General features: G+C 36.8%; 1 long non-coding RNA gene across 1 annotated transcript in view; it reads right to left on the bottom strand.

Moving 5' to 3' along the window:
* Positions 1-8,021: 8,021 nt before the first annotated feature.
* The window catches only part of LOC108310887, a 22,457-nt gene continuing 9,441 nt past the window's right edge, over positions 8,022-21,037 (bottom strand). Inside the window, exon 3 of the long non-coding RNA XR_005201771.1 lies at positions 8,022-10,030. This is a non-coding gene — a long non-coding RNA (uncharacterized LOC108310887). The remainder of the gene's footprint in view (positions 10,031-21,037) is intronic.

Here is a 21,037-nt window from a genome sequence, read left to right on the forward strand (position 1 = left end):
AGTCAACTTTATGTGTCTTTCACCTAAATCCAATCCAGGTGCAGTCAAAGTTCCTGGGGGATGATTCCACAGGTCTAGCTCCTTGGGTACAGCATCTGTTGATCCAGAGACCTGTGAACTAAAAGGACAAAGCATGTGCCCTTCTTCTCTCCCAGCCATCCCAACCCCCAACATTTAACAGAGGAACAGAAACAGGATAACAACTAACAAGAAGAGGAGGGTGCATTCTGAATAGAAGGTACATAGAATACACAGGATGACAGAATTCTGAAATCCAGTTGGGCACATGTCACAAGTTGTTTTGACCCTAGAGGCAGGGAATGCTTCTTTATTAGGGCACACTCTTCTGTTGCTACTCCTTTTCCTCATCTATTCATATCCTTAGCACTTGGCCTTTCCCGCTGAGTCTGGACTTTTTCATAAGAAATGGCTCCTGTTTGCAGCTGCACAGCTTTCTCACCCTGCCTCTCCACAAAGTCAGTTGGGAGCCCAGAGACCTCTTTTCATTTTGAACTGCCTCTGTCCCTTTTAATCCAAATTGACACAACTTCCTTAGAAATGTGTGGGCTTTTCCTGTGAATTTGAATGGGGTTTACCTCATGCTCCCAAAGCCACAAACATAAATTTTTTTTTTTGAGACAGGTATTTCTCTATGTTCAGGCCACATTTGAGGCCCTTCAAATTCTTAGAAGCTCGTTTGCCTATTTAAGGAAGTCTCCAGGTCACTGCTTGAGTCTCTCAGAGGTCTTCAGAATGGGTTTTACAGCCATATCAATGATTTGAACTTTCTTCTGAGGCCATTTCTTACATTGAGAATCTTTTGCTAGATGAAAAACTGTCTTAAGCCCCATATATTTCCTCTAAATTCAATTGCAAACTGAAAGTTCCTACTTAGTTCATCTCTGTGGTTGGCAAAATAATGCCTCCCCGAAGATGTCCATGCTCTAATCCCCAGAACCAGTGAATATTTTATCTTACTTAGCAAAAGGGGTGTTGCAGATATGATTACAGGGTGCAGAACTTCAGATGGGAAGATTATCCTGGATGATCCATGTGAGCCAAACCTAATTATGAGTACTTAAAAGCTGAGAACCTTTCTCAGCTGTAGTGAGAGATATTCACAGGAGAGATTTAAAGTGAGAAAAGGACTCAGCCTACCATTGCTGTCTTTGAGGATGGAGGAAGGAATCAAAGAGTATGGGTGTCCTCGAGAAGGCGGGAAAGACTTTTAGCTGATAGCAGCAAGGACATATGAATGTTAGTCCTAAACCATGAAGAACTGGATTCTGCAAACAACCCAAATGAGCAAAGAAATAGATTTTCCCCTAGAACTTCTGGAAAGGTACATAGCCCTGATGACACCTTGATTTTAGCCGTTAAGCCATGATAAACTTCTGACTTACAGAACTATGAAATAATAAATTTGTATTAAGCTGCTAAATTTGTGGTAATTTTTATGGCATCAACAAAAAATGCAAACTTTCTCTTACAATACCTTATTTTACACAGCTCAAAGAAGCTAGTTATCGCTTTTAATATTTCATATGGAAATTAGTGAAATTCAACAAGTTCATTAAGCACATTTTCTATTTTTCAGATAACTGCAGGCAACAGTTAATTGCCTTCTAGTCTCCAATAGCAATTTCCTCCCTACTCTTCTAGTTTCACTGTCTCCTCTCCACCCATTTCTGCATTGTTCTGTGCTTGGCCCTGAAGACAATGCCATATACTTGGTGTTTTGTTAGAGCAGTATCAATTTGCTACATTTATCTGTAGGTTTGTACTTTCAGTGCCAACTTCTATGGGATTTATCTGTTGCTTTGTACTTTTAGTACCATGTTCTGCTTTATTTATCTATTGCTTTGTAAGAATCCACCATCCTGAAACTTAGTGGATTGTCAATGTACTGTATTATTTTTGATAATCATTATGGCTAACTAGGTAGTTTTCTGCCAAGTCTCACCTGCACCCGCTTAGGCCAATGCATTCAGCTGGTGGATCAGCTGGGGACTGAGCTCAGTCAAGAAACCTGGTTGGTTGAACCTCTCTTTCCAAATGCAATTTCATCCTATGTTTCTTTATTGCATGATGGTCTCAGGACAGGGTTCTTGGAGGCCAAAGGCAGTGGCTGCGAGGCCTCATAAGTCCAAGGTTTTGGAATGCACATACTGCATTTGCCACATTCTAGTGGTCAGAAAAAGTCACATGGACAGCATATATTGAAGCAGGCAGGGGGATAAATTCAGTCTCTTGATGGAAGGTGTGGCTATGTCACTTGCAAAGGGGCACGGATGCAGAAAGGTGTGATTCATTGGGGACCTCATACAGTGATCTATCCCAGCTATGAACATGTCATTTAAGAAAAACAGAGAATAACGGAGGAGAGGTCTCCATGGAATGCCATGCTTTTGGAAATAAGTTTAATATGAAATTCTAAAGTCAATATGAGAAGTATATTTTCCAGCAGACACACTAATAATCCTGAGAGAATAAGGCCATATTCAGGAATTTAAAAGGGCACAACATTTTGCAGAAATAATGGAAGGTTGAAGGCTTAACTGCAGTCACAGAAGAGTCCAGGGAGGCAGACAAAATGTTAGAGCCACTCAGCAGCCCAAAGCAGCAGTAGTGGAGCTTGGTGAAGGCTAAGGTATAGTTGTGGAATAGAACTAGAGACATCCTGTTTTCCTGTATTATTTCCAGACACTTCAGGGAAAAGAAGACCACATGGTTTCCTCTCAGCTGAGTAGTTCTTCAGAAAGAGGCATCATGAGCATTCTGTTGGTGCTGTTGCAAAAAATCTTCAAAGTTCAAACCTTTGGATTTTGTGGTCCAGAGTTCCAGTCTTTTGTGTTCTTGCCAATCCTTTAAATCCCCATTCAAATGCAAGGTTGAAATTATGTTTTCCTCTACTATAATTGCATGACTTTTTTTTTTTTTGCCATGATAACATTATTTTAAAATAGTTTTTATTCTGTTTGACATATACACATAGGCAAAGACTACTTATTTCTTTGTAGCATCTTCTATCATAGCACCACATACATATCTGGTGCTCAGTAAAGGTTGTTGTTTTTTTTTTCCAATTAATTAGTTCTAGGTTGCCTCTATTGTCTCAGTTTCATCAGCAAAATTGAGGTAGCTGTCCTGCATCTCACAGGATGCTAATAAGTGTAAAATAAGATAAAAGCTGTAAGAGTGGAATGCAAAAGAGTGAAATGCAAAGTTCAACACAGAACATGTAACTTGAAGTTGTATGAAACTTTCCCTGTTATACAAAACATAACTAGGGTCCAAAAATGAGGATGGAGCCCCCATATACTAAATAAGCAGAACTGGCCCCTCACTAACCACAATTACCCAAATCCATATAAACAGGAGAATAGAAAAGAGGAAAATGGGAATTATTGGAGTCATGATTTTTGGCTTAGGAGGTACTGCTATGGCTTGCCCCTGCCCCTCCCCAAAAAGCCAAGTGAGACAGACTCTAAGGGAGTCACTGGCAGTCTGGGGGTATCTGCAAAAAAGGAAAATCAGCACCTCACTTTCTAGTTGTACATCAGATTAGGTCCTAGGCTAGTCAGTCTTCTCAAAGTCTATGTGAACAGGAGAAAAACAACTTGAGAATGATGGCAGGGCACACAGAGGGGCCTGTGGTGCAGCTCAGCTATCAATTCTGCTTTGATGAGAGCATATAAGTTTCCGTTAGGCAAAGTGAGCACCACAAAAAATACCTGCACTTATGCCATCATGCTGACACCAACACAGAAAGCTAACTCGTGGGTGAAATAACCAGCGACAAGAGTCCATGGAATATATTAGTAAATGCAGGGCCTTGTAGGGTTAGATGAGGTGAAGCAGGACAGTGTGGTTTGGGAAGGCTTTGAAAGGACTTATATTTGTATCTCCTCTAGAAATCCAGTATTTGAGTGCCTGCCATTAAGAGAGCATTGTCAATGGACAGTCATTATTGGCCCAACAATTAGTGTAAAACACAGGAAAGAAGACTTCAGTAATGGTCCAATGAATCTTTTGGAATCCTCCTTGTGTCCGCTCACTGAAAAAGCTAGAATATCCAAGAGGGAAGAAGAAGCTGAGAAGCAGAGGCAAACTATTTTGTCCCCAAGGTAGATAATGGGAAAGAAATAAAAAGAAGACCATATCCTCCTTCCCTATGTTAGGTCCCTTAAGCCACAATGCTAGAAGTTAGCCGCAAAGAGAAAATCTTCAATTTGCATAGGAAATTTGATTTTTAGACAAAGTGTTTCTGTTTCTGTTTTTGTTTTAGGCAGGGTCTCTGTCTCCTAGGTTGGAGTGCAGTGGCATGATCTCAGCTCACTGCAACCTCCCCCACCCCATCCCTGGGTTCAAGTGATCCTCATACTTCAGGCTTCTAAATAGCTGGGACTACAGGCAGTGTACCACCACACCTGGATAATTATTTTTGTATTTTTAGTAGATGGGGGTCTCACTATGTTGCCCAGGCTGGTCTGGAACTCCTAAGCGATCCACCTGCCTTAGGCTCCCAAATTGCTGGGATTACAGGTGTGAGCCACTTCGCCTGGCCAACAAAGTGGGTTTTTAATCTCTGAAATGGACTGGGAAATTACCGAATTTTCCCAAGATGTGATAATGTGGTAAGATATCTGCTACAGGAGACAAGGGGAATTTAAAATGGCCTTGTTAGTGGCAGTATTTCAAGAAAACTATAAACATTTCTGATTTATTCTTCTATAAGTTCAGCTTATTTAATAACCTACAGAGGGAGAGAGAGAAAGAGAGATGACTATTACCATGAATTCATGTTCCCCTTGATTTAAACATTTTTAACTAATAAATATAAGTATTTGGTACTAAATCCTGGGGTTACAAGATGGGACAATATTGAGACAAACCATTCCTTCCTATAATGGAGTTAAATACAATTGTAAGAAGAAGTTGGGAAGATTACCAACATATACTGAAAATCTGACCACGTATCACCATTGTAACAAATTATTTTGGTCAAAAATACTTTTTGATGTTTCCAGACCCTACACAGCTAGATTGGTGTGTAAGCATTATCTTTATCTTTCTTTCTTTCTTCTTTCTCTTTCCTTCCTTCCTTCCTTCCTTCCTTCCTTCCTTCCTTCCTTCCTTCCTTCCTTCCTTCCTTTCTTCTATCTTTCTATCTCTCTCTTTCTTTCTTCTCTCTCTCTCTCTCTCTCTCTTTCTTTCAGACGGAGTCTTGTTCTGTCACCAGGTTTGAGTGCTGGAGTGCAGTGGCATGATCTTGGCTCACTGCAACCTCCGCCTCCCGGGTTCAAGCGATTCTCTTGTCTCAGCCTCCTGAGTAGCTGAGACTATAGGTGCGTGCCACCACGCCCAGCTAATTTTCATATTTTTAGTAGAGACGGGGTTTCACCATGTTGGCCAGGATGATCTCCATCTCTTGGCCTTGTGACTCACCTGCCTTGGCCTCCCCAAGTGCTGGGATTCCAGGCGTGTGCCACCGCACCCAGCCTAATTAAGCATTATCATTGCTGCCTTGAAGGATCAAGTTTCTCTGAAAAATATCTGGGTGTGTGTGTTCCTTAGGGTTAAAACAGTTTTTAAAAAGTAATCTTGTTCTTCATTAAACATTTATTTAACTTTTTGAACATTGCATTTTTCCTTCTAATAAAATTTGGCTTTGATGTATTATTCTTATAACTTAATTGCTTTGCTAGTGTTTCCAAATTAATGATCTCATCTAGACTAGTAATCCAAAAGGTTATTAGTTTAACTCAGTATATTCTCAGGATCTTTGGATAAATCTTAAGAAGACAGCCTAGGAAAAACAATATTAGTTGAGGTGGTGCAAAATAGGTTTAGTGACTCTTTGCTTTTTTTTTTTTTTTAGACGGGGGTTTCGCTCTTGTTACCCAGGCTGGAGTGCAATGGCGTGATCTCAGCTCACCGCAACCTCCGTCTCCTGGGTTCAGGCAATTCTCCTGTCTCAGCCTCCTGAGTAGCTGGGATTACAGGCACGTGCCACCATGCCCAGCTAATTTTTTGTATTTTTAGTAGAGACGGGGTTTCACCATGTTGACCAGGATGGTCTCGATCTCTTGACCTCGTGATCCACCCGCCTTGGCCTCCCAAAGTGCTGAGATTACAGGCTTGAGCCACCACGCCCGGCCGACTCTTTGCTTTTTTAATAAACAGAGTAAACATACCTGAGACTGAATTGTGTGCCCCTCCCCTCACCATTCACATGTTAAAGCCTAATCTCCAATGTGACTATATTTAGAGATGGGACATTTAGGAGGTAATTAAGGTTAATGAGGTTATAAGAATGGGGCCCTAATCTGGTAGACAGAATGTTCTTATAAGAAGAGACACTAAAAGCTTGTTCACTCACTTACTGTCTCCACAAGCATGCATCATGGAAAGGCTACCAGCAAGTCGGGAAGAAAAGTCTCGCCCGAAACAAAAACCTGCTGGACATAGATCTTGGGCTACAGTCTGTGAGAAAATTAACTTCTGTTCTTTAAACTATGCAGTCTGTGGTATTATGTTACTGCAGCTGAAGCTGACCAATAATCAACACTATCTGCAAAGAATAAGATAATTTAAAAAAACCCATTTAGCCCTTGGACACACACACTTCACAGAGAAATGTATTTGAGAACCATAGAATCATTTGATACATGTAAAAGTATTTTAGGATGAGAAACTTCCCTTTCCTATGGTTTCAGAAACCAATTGGGTAAGAAAAATAACTGTTATCTATTTGGAAATTGGTATTTCCAGCACTTCCTCCAGTGAGATACAGAATCACATTCTTATTTTATGTTTTTGATTCCATCTTGTCTGACTGTATGGCATTTAAGTCAATCATCCCAATTTATTTAACCAGTCTGCTATTTTTCAGTGTTTCAGAATTTTCATAATATTTCACTATTCATTTGGCAAATGTTTACTGAGCACCTACCCAGCATTATTTTAAGAGATACAAAATTCCTGACATTGTAACACAGGAAGATGAGCAAAATTCAATTTAACATGGTTGTGTATCAGATGGAAATAAATATCATGGAAGGAAATAGGAAAGGTGAGTGGAGGGGGCACATTGCTTTTTACGTGGAGGGAATAGGATCAGCTTCACTGACACTGAAGCAGAAATGCAGATGGTGAACAGCAAAGCCCTGAAGAGGAAGCATGTTTGGTTCTTGCAGGAACAGCAGCAAAGACTGTGTAGCCTAAGGAAAGGGAGCAAGGAGAGAAGGGGTAGAAAGTAAGAGATTAGACCAGAGAAGTTTGGCATGGACTTTGATGGGGACGATGACATGGAGCCAGTTGGGCTTTTCCTCTGAGATGAGAAAATTATAGAGCTCCTAAAGGCTTTTGAAGAGTGACCTTATTTGACATAGGTGTTAAAAGGGTTACGGTAACTACTATGTGAAAATTGGATTATAGGTAAAAAAGGAGTGGAGGTGGAAAGAGGGATCAGATTCTGGACATATTGTGAAGCTAGATCTAACATGATTTGCTCATCAGTTGCTGTAGAATGTGATAGACAGAATCTAGGAGGACTTCAATCTTTGAATAGGTTTCTGATTATTTATTCCTGATAATTTTTTTGAATTGGAAGCCTAGATCAAAGAGTATGCACATTTAAAAGTCTTTCAGGTACATATTTTCACATTGTCCTCTGAAACCTGAAAAAAACATTTTTACCTATTTTTTTTTTTTTTTGAGACGGTGTCTGAGACTATTTCTCAGCAGCATAGGAAAATAACATGGTATTATCATTGTTTTTAGTATTGACTGTTTAATAGGGAAATATGTTTTTGTGTCTTAGTTTTAATCCTTAATGATTCTGAATATTTAACATTTTTATTGGTCAATGGTATTGGCCATTTTTTTTCCACTAGGGAGTTCATCATTTTATCATTTAATATTTTTAATTATAATTCTTTTTAAAATTTTACTTATTTATAAAATCCATTATCTTTTCCTCCTGGAAACTCAGATAAACTAAATTTCTCAGCCATTCTTGCACTTAGAGGTAGTCATATGTCCAAATTTTGGCTAGTTGAAGGTCAGTGGAAGTGATGTAGACTACTTGTAGATCATGTAGGCTATGAAAACCTCCTTTGTATGATCCTCCATACTCTTTTCTACTCAAAGCTGGGTGGAAAGAAAAAACCCTAAAGGAGCCCATGGGAGTCACATGTTGAAAATGGCACAAGAAGGAAGGATCTGCCACTGAGATTTCAGGGTTTATCAATTATAGCAGCAGGTGCGTTTCCTAACTATTAAAGAAATATATTGAAACAATTATAAGAATTTCTTTATCTTCATAAATTAAATATATGGACCTTTTGCTGTATGGAGAAATTTAAAATGTTCTTCTTTGACTGGACACTGATCTACGATTCCTGGTACTGAGAGACTGACCCACTCCTCTAGCTTCCTTCTTTGAGCTAACAATTCCAAAAACAGAATGTAATGGAGTCAAATAGGTCAAATCATTCTCGCTCTCACTCTTATGATCTTGCTCACACAAAATGATTGCAATACTTGCCTAAGCCAAGCCAACAAACTGACAACATTGTAAATTTGTCATAGAAAGACTCTTCGCTTCCTATTTTCCAGAAAATACTCTGGATATTCTCCCTGTTGCAACAGGCTGCATAAAGTGCCTAATACCTGCAGTCTCAGACAATTTTGAAAGTTATAAACTGTAATAAATAAGGCAAATAGTACTTCCTAATTTATAGTTTCTCTTTCAGTTTTTTCTGTGTTTAAAACATTCTTACTATCTACGTTCTGTCTCTGTATATAATATTTCTTTATATTCTCTGTCATTTACAGCCCATGAAATCTCAAACTGTCTTCTTTTGCTGATAGAAATCCTGTCCTCATTCTTTCTTGCTTCATGTTAAGCCCAGAATACATGATACTCTTAAATTAAATGGCATCTAGATGTGTGCCATTTTACTCATTGTTCTTTCACCTTTAGTGAAAGAGTGGGTGGAGTGTTGTGTCTCACTTGGTTCCTCTCACACTTAGTGAACATTCATGCTGAAGGCTGCCCTCCCTTTTTGGTCATCTGACACTTGATATGCCTCATGTCACTCAGTCTTTCTGACGGACACTGTCTTGATTGCCTGGACAGCTTGTCACCAGCCTCACTTGTCACATTCTCACTGATCTTACCAATCACCCTAGCCACATTAGTCAACATTGACTAGCCAGACTAGCTAAAGTGATCCCACTCAGTTGTCTCTAACACTGACCTACATAATGGGAGGGAATTTTAATTTACCAATTTTATATATATATATATATATATATATATAAAATACCATTAGGAAGATGTAGTAGTTCCCTATTGCTACTATAACAAATTACCACAAACTTAGTGGTGTAAAACAATGCAAATTTGTCTTATAGTTCTGAAGGTCAGAAGTCCAAAATGGTTAACCTTGGTCACTGGGTTAAAATCAGGCTGTCAGCAATGCTGCATTCCTTTGTGGGAGATCTAGGACGGAATCCATTTTCTTACTTTTTTCTGTCATCAAGAGACCACTAGCATTCCTTACCTCCTGGACGACTCCCTCCTCCATCTTCAAAGCCACTTTGACTCTCCTGTTTTCTCATTTCACTTATAAGGCCCCTTGTGATTATTTATACAGAAAATCCAAGAAAACTTTTCATCTCAATATCTTTAACTTAATCACATCTGCAAACTCCCTTTTGCTACATACTATGATTTGAATGTGTTCCTCAAAGTTCATATGCTGAAACTTATGTGATGGTATTTCAGAGGTGATTCAGTCATGAGGGCAAAGTCCTCATGAAGATAAGGGCCCTTATAAAAGGGTTAGAGGGAGTGGGTTTATCCCTTTTTTGCTCTTCTGTTCCATCTGCCACATGAGGGCACAGCATCCATTCCCTTCAGAGGATGCTGCAACAGGATGCCATCTTGCAAGAAGAGAATGGCCCTCATTGGTCACCGATTTGGTTGGCACCTTGATCTTGGAGTTTACAGCATCCAAAACTGTAAGAAGTAAATTTGTTTGTAAATAACGCAGTCACAGGTATTTTGTTATAGCAGCACAAATGAATTAAGACACTATGAAAGGTAGCATATTCACAGGTTCCAGGATTTAGTATGTGGACAACTTTGGTAGACCTTTATTCTACTTACCACAGAAGGATTTCTCCATAACACAACGGCAAGCCCCTTCCATGATTTTTCTGTGACTCTTAAATTTAGTCTAGTCATGAACCATTCTGTGCATACATTTTCTCAGATAAAAATCTCAACTATTCTTAATTTTTTTCTTAATTAACATGAGTTGGTTAATATAAAGCTTTAAAAAATCCAGAAGAAAGTAAAATATAGGGCAGGCATGAGGGCTCATGCCTGTAATTCCAGCACTTTGGGAGGCTAAGGTGGGAGGACCACTTGAAGCCAGAGGTTAAGACCAGCCCACACAATATAGAAGACGCTTCTTTACAAAAAACTTAAAATTAAGCCGAGCGAAATGACTCATGCCAGCAATCTCAGCACTTTGGGAGGCCGGGGTGGGCGGATCACTTGAGGTCAGGAGTTTGAGACCAGCCTGGCATACATGGTGACACCCTGTCGCTACCAAAAAAATACAAAAATTAGCCAGGTGTGGTGGCAGGCACCTGTAATCCCAGCTACTTTGGAAGCTGAGTGAACCCAGGAGGCAGAAGTTGCAGTGAATCAAGATTGTGCCACTGCACTCTAGTCTGGGTGACAGAGCGAGACTCTCTCAAAAAAATAAATAAATAAATAAATAAATAAAATAGCTGGGTGTAGTGGCACACACCTGTGGTCTCAGCCTCTTGGGGGGCTGAGGTGGGAGACTCACTTGAGCCCAGGAATTTGAGTTTATATTGAGCTATGATCATGCCACTGCACTGCTGGCTGGTGACGGAGCAAGAGCAAGAGCCTGTATCAAATAATGATAATGAAAGTAAAATATATAAAAACAAAAGTGAGAACTTTATTTCACAAAAAAATATCCCCTAGATAGAAATACAAATAACTTCAACTCAGTAATGATGAGCAATAACTTTTAGTTGGGCTGAGACAAGAAAGTTGAACTTATATGTGGCTTACTTTTTGTTTCTTATAATTGAAAATATTCCTTAAAGAGAATACTACAAATTTCCATTTAAAAACATTGATTGAAATACAATATCTAAGCTCTAAACAAATATTTCTACCATTTTGTTTTCTCCTATTTCTAATTAACCAGATAATCTGAAACATAAATCAATACTGAATCAGTCAGAAAAATAATATAAAATTTTAAAATATTGGAAGTTATTTTATTATAATAATATTAGGGAGTTTCAAATTCAACCACTAGTTGTTGTTTGTTTTTTCTAGCAGCTATTCTTGTGCTGTTTTGATTGTTACCAATAAATACTGTGGAAGAACAGAGCTCAGGCCCTTTGCACCCTCCTTTATGCACTGGCCCTCTTGTCCCACTATATGCATTTTTAATCTGTCTTTTTCTCATTCCTTTGTTGCCACTGAACTTGGAGTACCCAAGGGTGCTATGTGGGGGCTGGTTCCCTACAGTTAACTTCTCAAGATTAGAAGTCATGCTTTATTCATCTTCATATTCCCACACCTAAGATAGTGCTTTGAGCAATCAATAAGTGATTTTGATGACTGAATCAAAGAGTTAGAGTCTTTTGAAAAGCTCTAAAAAGATGTCAATTAGTTTACTGCTGTACTTTTCAAAACAAATATAATGCATGTTGCTTGTGTATTCTTTTTATTACCATAAATTGAATAATTCTGCATACATTTTCCTGCATCTTGTTTTTACCTTATAATCTACTTTGGAGATATTTTCATATCAACGTATAAATATTAATTACATTCTTTTTAGATTTATACTTATTCCGTTGTATGACTACACGTATTATGTCTTAAGGCTTGATTGTTCAGTCCCATCACAAGCACCAGGGAAAGGATGAGAGCTAGTGTGAAAGCTGGACTCGGAGAAGAGCTGACCTTCCATAGAGAAATATGAACCTATTGGATGACAAAAGTAAAATGTAAGGGATATAGGGGATGAGGTTAAAAGATTAATAAGAAAGTGAGGGAGAAGAATATAATAAGATAATGATACCAGGGAAACAAAGACATGACTAGAAAGGCAGAGGAAGGGAGAACCAGAAATAAAATATCATATATATGTGCATACAATTTATAAGGTAAAGGATGCTTTGTATATAAATTCTCACTTCAGAGTAAACCTTTGCAATAAATAAGTAGGACAGATAATACTATTGAGCCATAAGATATCCCACCCTACATTTCTTATCTCATTAAACATCTCTACAGGTTTATATCTAATTATATCACAATTGAGACTATTTTGCTAAAGGTATCCTAGGAAATAATAATTGGTTTGAAAGGGAAAGGTGGGGTATCAAAACTAAGCAAGAATAAAGAGAATGTATTTAAGTATAGGGCAGGCTGTAACAGGGGTTGGTTAGCACTGTCCAAACAGTCAGGAAAAACTGTAGTGTGTTCTGGATCAAATCCATACCCAAGGGCACCTAATCTAGCTGTGGAGGTACATTGGCAAGGTTATCTAGGAAGAACTGAAATTCAAATCAGAAGAGCACTGATCTAGCTGATGAGGAATTAGAAGCCAATAATTAGAGGCCCATTTCTAACCCCTGTGGATAAAGGGTTGGCATGGGCTCTGCAGATTGTTGGGTATTAGTGAAGTAGGTTTAAATTCAAGGAAGAGCAGCAGTGTTATCAGCAGAAATCAGAGCTGGGGGTGGGTGTGGCAGACACCCAGGCATAAGTAAACTGGGAAAATATAGAGGAAAGCTTGGCTTAGAGGACACAGGTTGATAAGCTCAGAATTCCTAAGCAGAGGTCAGATGATATCCTGATCATGGACCTGGTGGATACATTTTCTTTTTGTTTTGTTTTAAAAAAATTCTGTTTCTGTCTTAATTATTTTTTACACACATTTACAGTTTTGCCCTGGGCAGATGGGAGAGATGCAAAGCTGAGCCATTTGGGGAAGCCAAGGAGAGTCATATCTCATTTATATCTCAATTGAAAAAGTTTCTGACAATACATTGGGTTATCTTTGATAATAACACAGCTAACACATTCTAATGAAGGTGTACTACATTTTGTGAATCATCCCAATTTATCCTCAAAGCAATCCTTGAAACAGACGCTACTGCTATATACATTTTACTGAGATAGATACTGAAACACTCATTATATTACTAGCCGTAAGTACTGGAATTGGAATCCCAACCCAAAATATCTGGTCCCACATCCTTTCTTCTAAAATATTACTGCCTGTCATATAGAGATTGCTTATGTTGAAAAGTATGAAACCATACACAGATGGTGATAGCTATGACAATCCTTTAATCTAATTATTTTTAGTCATTGTCTGCAACAACCTATCTTGTTCAATTCTATTAGGATGCTGTGCTCTGGAATATGAAAATTAGGCTGTTCACTTTTATTATTTTCTCAGCTCTACACTATTTCTCCTTCTCCTCACCCTCCCACCAAGGATATTTGTAGCTGGTCATTTATCTTAGCTGCCTCCCATCTCTTTGTTCTATTCTCTCAAAGACTTTTACCTGTTATTTGAATCATTTATTCCAGTCTCTCCATACGGGCCATTAACATAGTAAGATTCTTATCTTCGCTGAAGACACAACTTTAAAAAATAACTCATAATTAAATTGGAGTAGATCTAATACAATTAATATTTTTTCTTCTCTAGGGTTAATTATAGATATGTTGTATTTTGGTAGTAAAGAATTTTACTTTTGGTTTTAAAATTTGAAAAGGAAATAGTCACTGTTCTAATAATTTTCTGCACTACTATAATAGTTGTCAAGGGTAAACTTTAAAATTTTAGTTATTGCTGCCTTAAAATAACCTTTTAGCTTGATAGTAATATTTCACATTTTCCTTTATTAAGGTCTCTGATCAAATAATTGTAAATTTTCTGATGCAGTTTTTCTAGGCAAAACTATCTTTTAAAAATTTTTTAGGAATATAGAATTTCTGTCAGAAACTGGTCTTTGGGAAACTACTTTGATCAGCCCACTAATTGTGGGTGAGGCTCTCTGGGACTGATATTAGAAGGTGGGGAAACAGAAGTCAGAAAACTATTCTTTGTGAGTAAAAGAAAAACATATTTTTTTCCCTCTGACAAAGAGATAAGACTGAGAAAGAAAGAAACAAGAGTTGAAGAAACAGCAATCAAAAAGAAAGAAAAAAAGGAGCTAGAAAGGCCAGTAATTTTGTGTGAACCAGCAGTAACAAGATAGAAAATAGAATAGAAAAACATCCCTTTCATTATCCACAAAGCAAAAAGTACACAAAAATTAACATAATAAAACTATTATGTTAATAATAGTTATTAATAGTTAATAGTTAATAATAAAATAGTATAGTATTATAATAAAATATAATAGTTAATAATAAAACTATAAAAATTAACATAAAAAAACTACTAGCTAAGATTCTTCTTAACAAAATATTTGAACTATAAAATAGTATTTTAAAAAGCCCGAACAACTGCATAGATGAGGAAATACGTTTAAGGATGGCAAGAAGGTTGGAAGAAGTTGGGGTTCTGATGAGGGTATGGCCATAAAGAGACAGTAAAAGGGAGTTTCTTTAAGGTGATGAAACAGTTCTGTGCCCTGATTTTGGGGTGGTTACACAAATCTATACATGCAGTAAAATTTATAGAGCACACAAAAAGAATGCTTGTAAAACTGATGACATCCAAATAGTCTATAGCTAATGATATTGTATCAGGGGCAATTTCGTGTGCGTGTGTGTGTGTGTGTGTGTATGTGCGTGCGCGCGCACACGCGTGTGTGTGTGTGTGTGTGTGTGTGTGTGTGTGTGTTTTAGTTTTCAATTCAGGGGGTACATGTCCAGGTTTGTTAGATGCATATACTGTGTAATGCTGAGGTTTGGGCTTCTTTCTAGTGAACCCATCACTCAAATAGTGAACATAGTACTTAATAGGCAGTTTTTTTTTTTTTTTTATTAACAAAAAAACAAACTATTCATAAAAAATTTTTCTGGATCCCTAGGCTGAGTTGAAATATATTTCTAAATGTAGGCAATTTTAATTTTTTTTTTTTTTTTAATCCCTTGCCTACTTCTTCCCCTTTTTGGAATCCCCCAGGTCAATTGTTTCTATCTTTATGTCTAAGTGTGCCTATTATTTAGATCACATTTGTAAGTGAGAACATGGGTATTTGATTTTCTGTTTCTATGTTAATTCACTAAGGATAATGGCCTTCAGCTGCATCTATGTTGTTGCATAGGACATAATTTTATTCATTTTTATGGCAGCATAGCTGGTTGAAGGTTATAAAGAAACTGTATTTTTTGACAACTTCTAAGTGAACCTAAAATAAATCAAAATATAAAGTTTTCTAAAAATGCCACATGCTAAATGACTCATGCATCAATGAAGAAATCAAAAGAGAAATTGGAAAGTACTTTGAATTGAAAGAAAATGAAAACATATCAAATTTGTGGAATGCTCTAAAGCAATCCTCAAAGAAAAAATTATCCCATGAAACTGTCTGTATTAGAAAGAAAAATTTCAAGTCAGCAGCCTCAGTTTCCACTTTAAAAAACTAGAAATGAAAGAGCAAATAAATCCTTAAGTTAGCAAAGGAAAGGAAATAATAAATCTAAGAGAACTGATGCATTCAGAGGGAGCATGGCTTTGACACCTTAACTTCAAACTTTAACCTTCAGAATTACAAAATAATTTCTATTGTTTTAAGCCACCCAGATTTTGATACTTTGTTACTGCAGGCTAAGAAAACTTATATAGCTGGTAAGGATCAAGCTGCTGCTGTTTCTATTATTTATAATAAGTGGATTTATTAACAGTGATCACATTTGGGGACTAGAGTTAAATTCACATATGTATTTTATTTAAAAATAATGTAATTTTAAGAATAAATATTTAAGTAAATTGTACCTGGTACAATCATTTCATGTAGTATTTTAAGGATAACTTAAATAATAAAAAATTAAAGTAACTTCTGTATAAGGATAAAACTGTGTCTGAAGAATAAGTAAATAAGAGCAGTACTAACCAGTCAAATGAGTATAACTAAAACTTTAACACTGTTAAAAATGATATAATCTTTTCACTGTTTATTTTCTATTTGATAATTTATAACTTGTGCTGAAAAAGCAAATTAAATATTGTAATTTTTAGCTTGTGTTTAGAAAATAAATTTTTCTTTAAAAAAAACTAAGAAAGTAAAGGTGGAAATCTTTGATATGTTTTTGTTTTCTATTTCCCAGTGCTTTCCATTCTTAATTCTACTTACCATGTTACTAAAAACAGGCACCACTAATTACCTAATTTCACTATAATCAAAATGCTAGAAAGAAATAAAATACCTTAATGGCACGTCTTAACGATTCCAAACCTTGATAGTGTAAACCAAAATGCATTTGAGACAGGTCTCAATCAATTTAGAATTTTATTTTGTCGCGGTTAAGTATGTGCCAGGAGAAAGAAACACAAATCCACAGGAATAATCTATGGTTCCCAGATTTTTAGAAAGATGATTTTGAGGGCTTCAGTACTTAAAGGGGGAAAGCAGGGTAGAGGGGAAAGAGAGTGGGTATGGTCACATTACTGACTCCACATATTGCAAGAGAAAAGGAGCAGTTTGGGGGATAGTCAATTATGTATTCTTCTCACTGTCAATAAATTGGCACATTACATAATGTGAACATAGAGTATATAACTATGGAGATACCTGTTCTTTTATCTATAGCTATTAGCTTAGGAACAAAAGCAAAGCAGTTTCTTGCATGATTCAACATTCACCTTAATTTTTTCCTGTTGGCATAGTGAACTGTGGTCCTGAGATTTTATTTTTCCACAATAGGAGAATCATGATGACAATTTTTAAAAAAATTTTCTCTTACTATGATAAATGTGTGCTTTAAGTTAAAATCTGTTTTTTTTTAACACAAGGAATCAAAGGTGTTACATCAATTTCTATATAAACAATAACAGTCTTACCAAGAAAATTATATTAGCCAGCATATTGTCCTTACCACTGTAACTGGTTGGAGCAGAAAGTAAGTAATTTTACCACAACAAATGATGGCTTTGATTTTCAACAGCAATTCCTATGTATTTCTTATTTGCTCTTGCTCCTCCTTGTGTAGTAAATTCTGTGTTATGATTCATTCTACCTCATCACTTATAGATTTCCAAATTCTCAGGTTCCTCCATAATCATATTTCCTTTTTCCCTTTTGTTCTATATTTATTTTCTAGTAGATACTAACTGCTTTAGCAGCCGCAAAACAATGAAGTGTCTATAATTGCAATCCCTGGTGCACTAGCAGGGAACTTTTTAAATTGGAATGGACTGTAGGGAAAACCCTACATATGTAAAGGTGACACTAAATTTATTTTCTAAAGAAAGCAAGTGAACAAACAAATCCAACTAATAGCATTTTCATTTGGCCCAAAGTACACCCAACACAGAATAGGTTATCAGGGTTGTTTATTTTTTAAAATTTATTGTCCATCATCAAACTTTTAAAAGTGATCAGTTAATATTCCTGCCTCTGTCCTAGAAAAGATGGAATGACAGGTGGGACGAGAAACCTACCACCCCCGTATATAATTTTTCTTACCCTTTGTGAAGTTCTTCATTTAAATAAATTCTTGAAATTTTACGAGATTAAAATACATCAGTAACAATCAATTCTTTTTAATAGAAATATTCTAGAAAAGCTTAAGGTGTATTATTAGCTATGGTCGTTCATTCTGTCTTGAAGAATTTTAATAAATGACTTTTTTCAGTCCCAGACTGGGATATTCAGAACCATCTTTCCCTTCTTTCCTCTCTTCCTTCCTTCTTTTCCTCTTGTTCTTTCTTTAATTCTTGCCCCCTTTTTTGAGGGATTGGAGTAGAAAGATAGGCATATACGCTTGTGAGGTCTGGAATCTACTTCATATAAGGACAAGGAGAAACTGAGTAAAAAGAGAGTAATATACATGCTTTATTTGACTGCAACTTGCGGGAAAGAGCATCAGAAGGCAGGACAGGGACTTGGAAGGGGAAGTGAGAGTACACTGAAGATAAACCCACCTCTTCTGTGTTTTTCTTCTAGGGTGGATACTGATGTACTGACAAGCAACTATCATCTTTAGCAGACTCTGAGATGATTATCTGCTTTTATTTGTCACTGATTTTACTTTCCACGGGGTATCAAGATGAGGAAACTACCTATTATCTGCTTCAAATCATGCATCACACTGAATCTTTTGGTGGCAAAGGTAGCATGGAGGTGGCACATAGCATATGTGGTACAGGTAGGAGATTGCTAATCCTTGTTCAAGATGATGTCAATAAGCAAATAGCCAAGCATATGCTTTTCTCTTGGAGGTGCCTACTCCATGTACTCGGAAAGGTTGATTCTTCACAATTCATTAAGATCTCTGCTTACATGTTACATTCTCAAGTGGATCATCCCTGAAGATTCCCACCCCCATTCCATATACCTCATTATTCTGTTACAGTGCTCTATTGCTTTCCTACATAGTACTTAATATAATGTGTGCTTGTCTACTTTTTTGTTTACTTACATATTGACTAATACATTTATTTACTTGTTTGTTACAAGCAAATAATGTCGTTATAAGAGGAATATACCTTTTTAGCTCTCCAACATTTGCCAGTGTTTATCACAGTACCTGGATTATAGCAGTTCCTCACTAAGTATCAGTGGAAAGAAGGAATAATTTAAAATCTAAATTAAAAAAATCTAAACATGCCGGGCGCGGTGGCTCAAGCCTGTAATCCCAGCACTTTGGGAGGCCGAGGCGGGTGGATCACGAGGTCAAGAGATCGAGACCATCCTGGTCAACACGGTGAAACCCTGTCTCTACTAAAAAAATACAAAAAATTAGCTGGGCATGGTGGTGCGTGCCTGTAATCCCAGCTACTCAGGAGGCTGAGGCAGGAGAATTGCCTGAACCCAGGAGGTGGAGGTTGCGGTGAGCCGAGATCGCACCATTGCACTCCAGCCTGGGTAACATGAGTGAAACTCCGTCTCAAAAAAAAAAAAAAAAAATCTAAACATGAGGCTGTAATTCTTATTGTAACTCTCAGAGATCCTAATTACTTGGTTGACATTTTGATGAAGCAGAAAGAGACGCAACATGTATTTCTGCCTCCAGATTAAGTAAATATCTTAATCTGTAAGATTAAGATATTTACTTAATATCTTAAGAAGGAAAACAATTATTGTATTTATTACACTTAGTGTGCATATTTGATCTCTTAATATTAAAATAGTTCCCATCTCTTATATTTATAATACTCCTCATGTTTATCTATTGCATATCTCTTATATTTGTAAAACGCAATATCTATTACATTTATTACACTTAGTATGCATATTTGATATCTTTTAATATTAAATAGTTCCTGCTATCTCTTATATTTGTAATACTCCTCATGTTTATTGTATATCTCTTATATTTGTAAGATAGATAAACATGAGGAGTATTAGGTCTCTTGTTTTATAACAGGTAAAGGATAGAGGATAGAGTTTCTGCTATCTCTTATATTTGTAAAACTCTTCGTGTTTATCTATACTTGAAATACCATAAAGTGCTTATGGTATTTCAGGAAATATGTAGCACAAGAGATCCAGTGAGATGCAAGACAAACCTACCTCCTTCCTAAAACTGAAAAGATATTAGTAAACAGTGGCTTGGAGTTTATTCATAATGGCATCTTAAGTTGTATTTTTTAATACACATTTTTTTGCATTCTTAGATACAAAGAATATTATTCACTTCCATAAAGAATTATGCTTTCTCCTATTTTTCTTGAAACCTGTGTCTTTTTGGCTTGTGTTTTCTTACCTTTGGTAGAAACATGGATATAAAAACAGTTCACTTTTAACTTCACTATAAAAAATAACAACTGTGCAAATGCAGCCACTGATATTTGGCTTCAGTGATAAGGAGACAACAGAGAACAGCAGGACGTGGGAACCTGCAGAAAACATGCCCCAAATAAAGGGCCTCTCTACCTCTGCTACTCTGTAATTACAATGTTTGTCAGAGTTCATGTTTTCAAGAGAAGCTAAAAGTCTAAATTTCTTTTAACATAAAATTATCTAATTTTTAAAATGTTTGGGGGCTAAGAAAAAACCAATAAAACATATGTGGCAACACTGTAGTGACAGGTCAACCAATATGATATTAGACCAGATTTAGCCCTCAAGATGGCTGATTTCCTCCATTCTATGGTGTACTTTTCATTTTCAGCAGAGAGAAACTGACCACTAACACTTGGGAATATTTAAGGGGAATAATGACTGTCATAATGACTGTCTTGCCAGTTTCTTTAATAGACCATAACAGGTACTTAAAAAATATTAGTTGAGTGGACTCACTGAATGCATAAGTCATTCACATGTCATTTTTATGGTTCAAGAATTAGAACAATTTAGTGTATGTGAAGAGATAAAATTGAACAATAAAAATCATTTACATATTTTGTAACCATAACAGTTAACAACTTTAGGCACTTTCTCTGTGCTAGGTACCATGCAAACACTTTATCAGGATCACTCTACCGATTCCTTATAATGATTCTGTGTAGTAAGACTATAGCTATCCTTTAACTTGTCCAGAGCTGGTAAGCTGTAGAAATAGCTTACCAGCCTTATATTTCTTTTTCTTAACAAGAAAAAGAAATATAAGGCTGGGCGTGGAGGCTCATGCCTGTAATCCTAGCACTTTGGGAGGCCAAGGTGGGCAGATTACCTTAAGTTGGGAGTTCAAGACCAGCCTGGCCAACATGGTGAAACCCCGTCTCTACTAAAAATACCAAAAATTAAACGGGTGCAGTGGTGTGTGCCTGTAATCCTAACTACTCGGGAGGCTGAGGCAGGAGAATCCCTTGAACCTGGGAGGCAAAGGTTG

The sequence above is a fragment of the Cebus imitator genome, unplaced genomic scaffold, assembly GCF_001604975.1.
Source record: "Cebus imitator isolate Cc_AM_T3 unplaced genomic scaffold, Cebus_imitator-1.0 Scaffold109, whole genome shotgun sequence".
NCBI classification, from domain to species: domain Eukaryota; kingdom Metazoa; phylum Chordata; class Mammalia; order Primates; family Cebidae; genus Cebus; species Cebus imitator.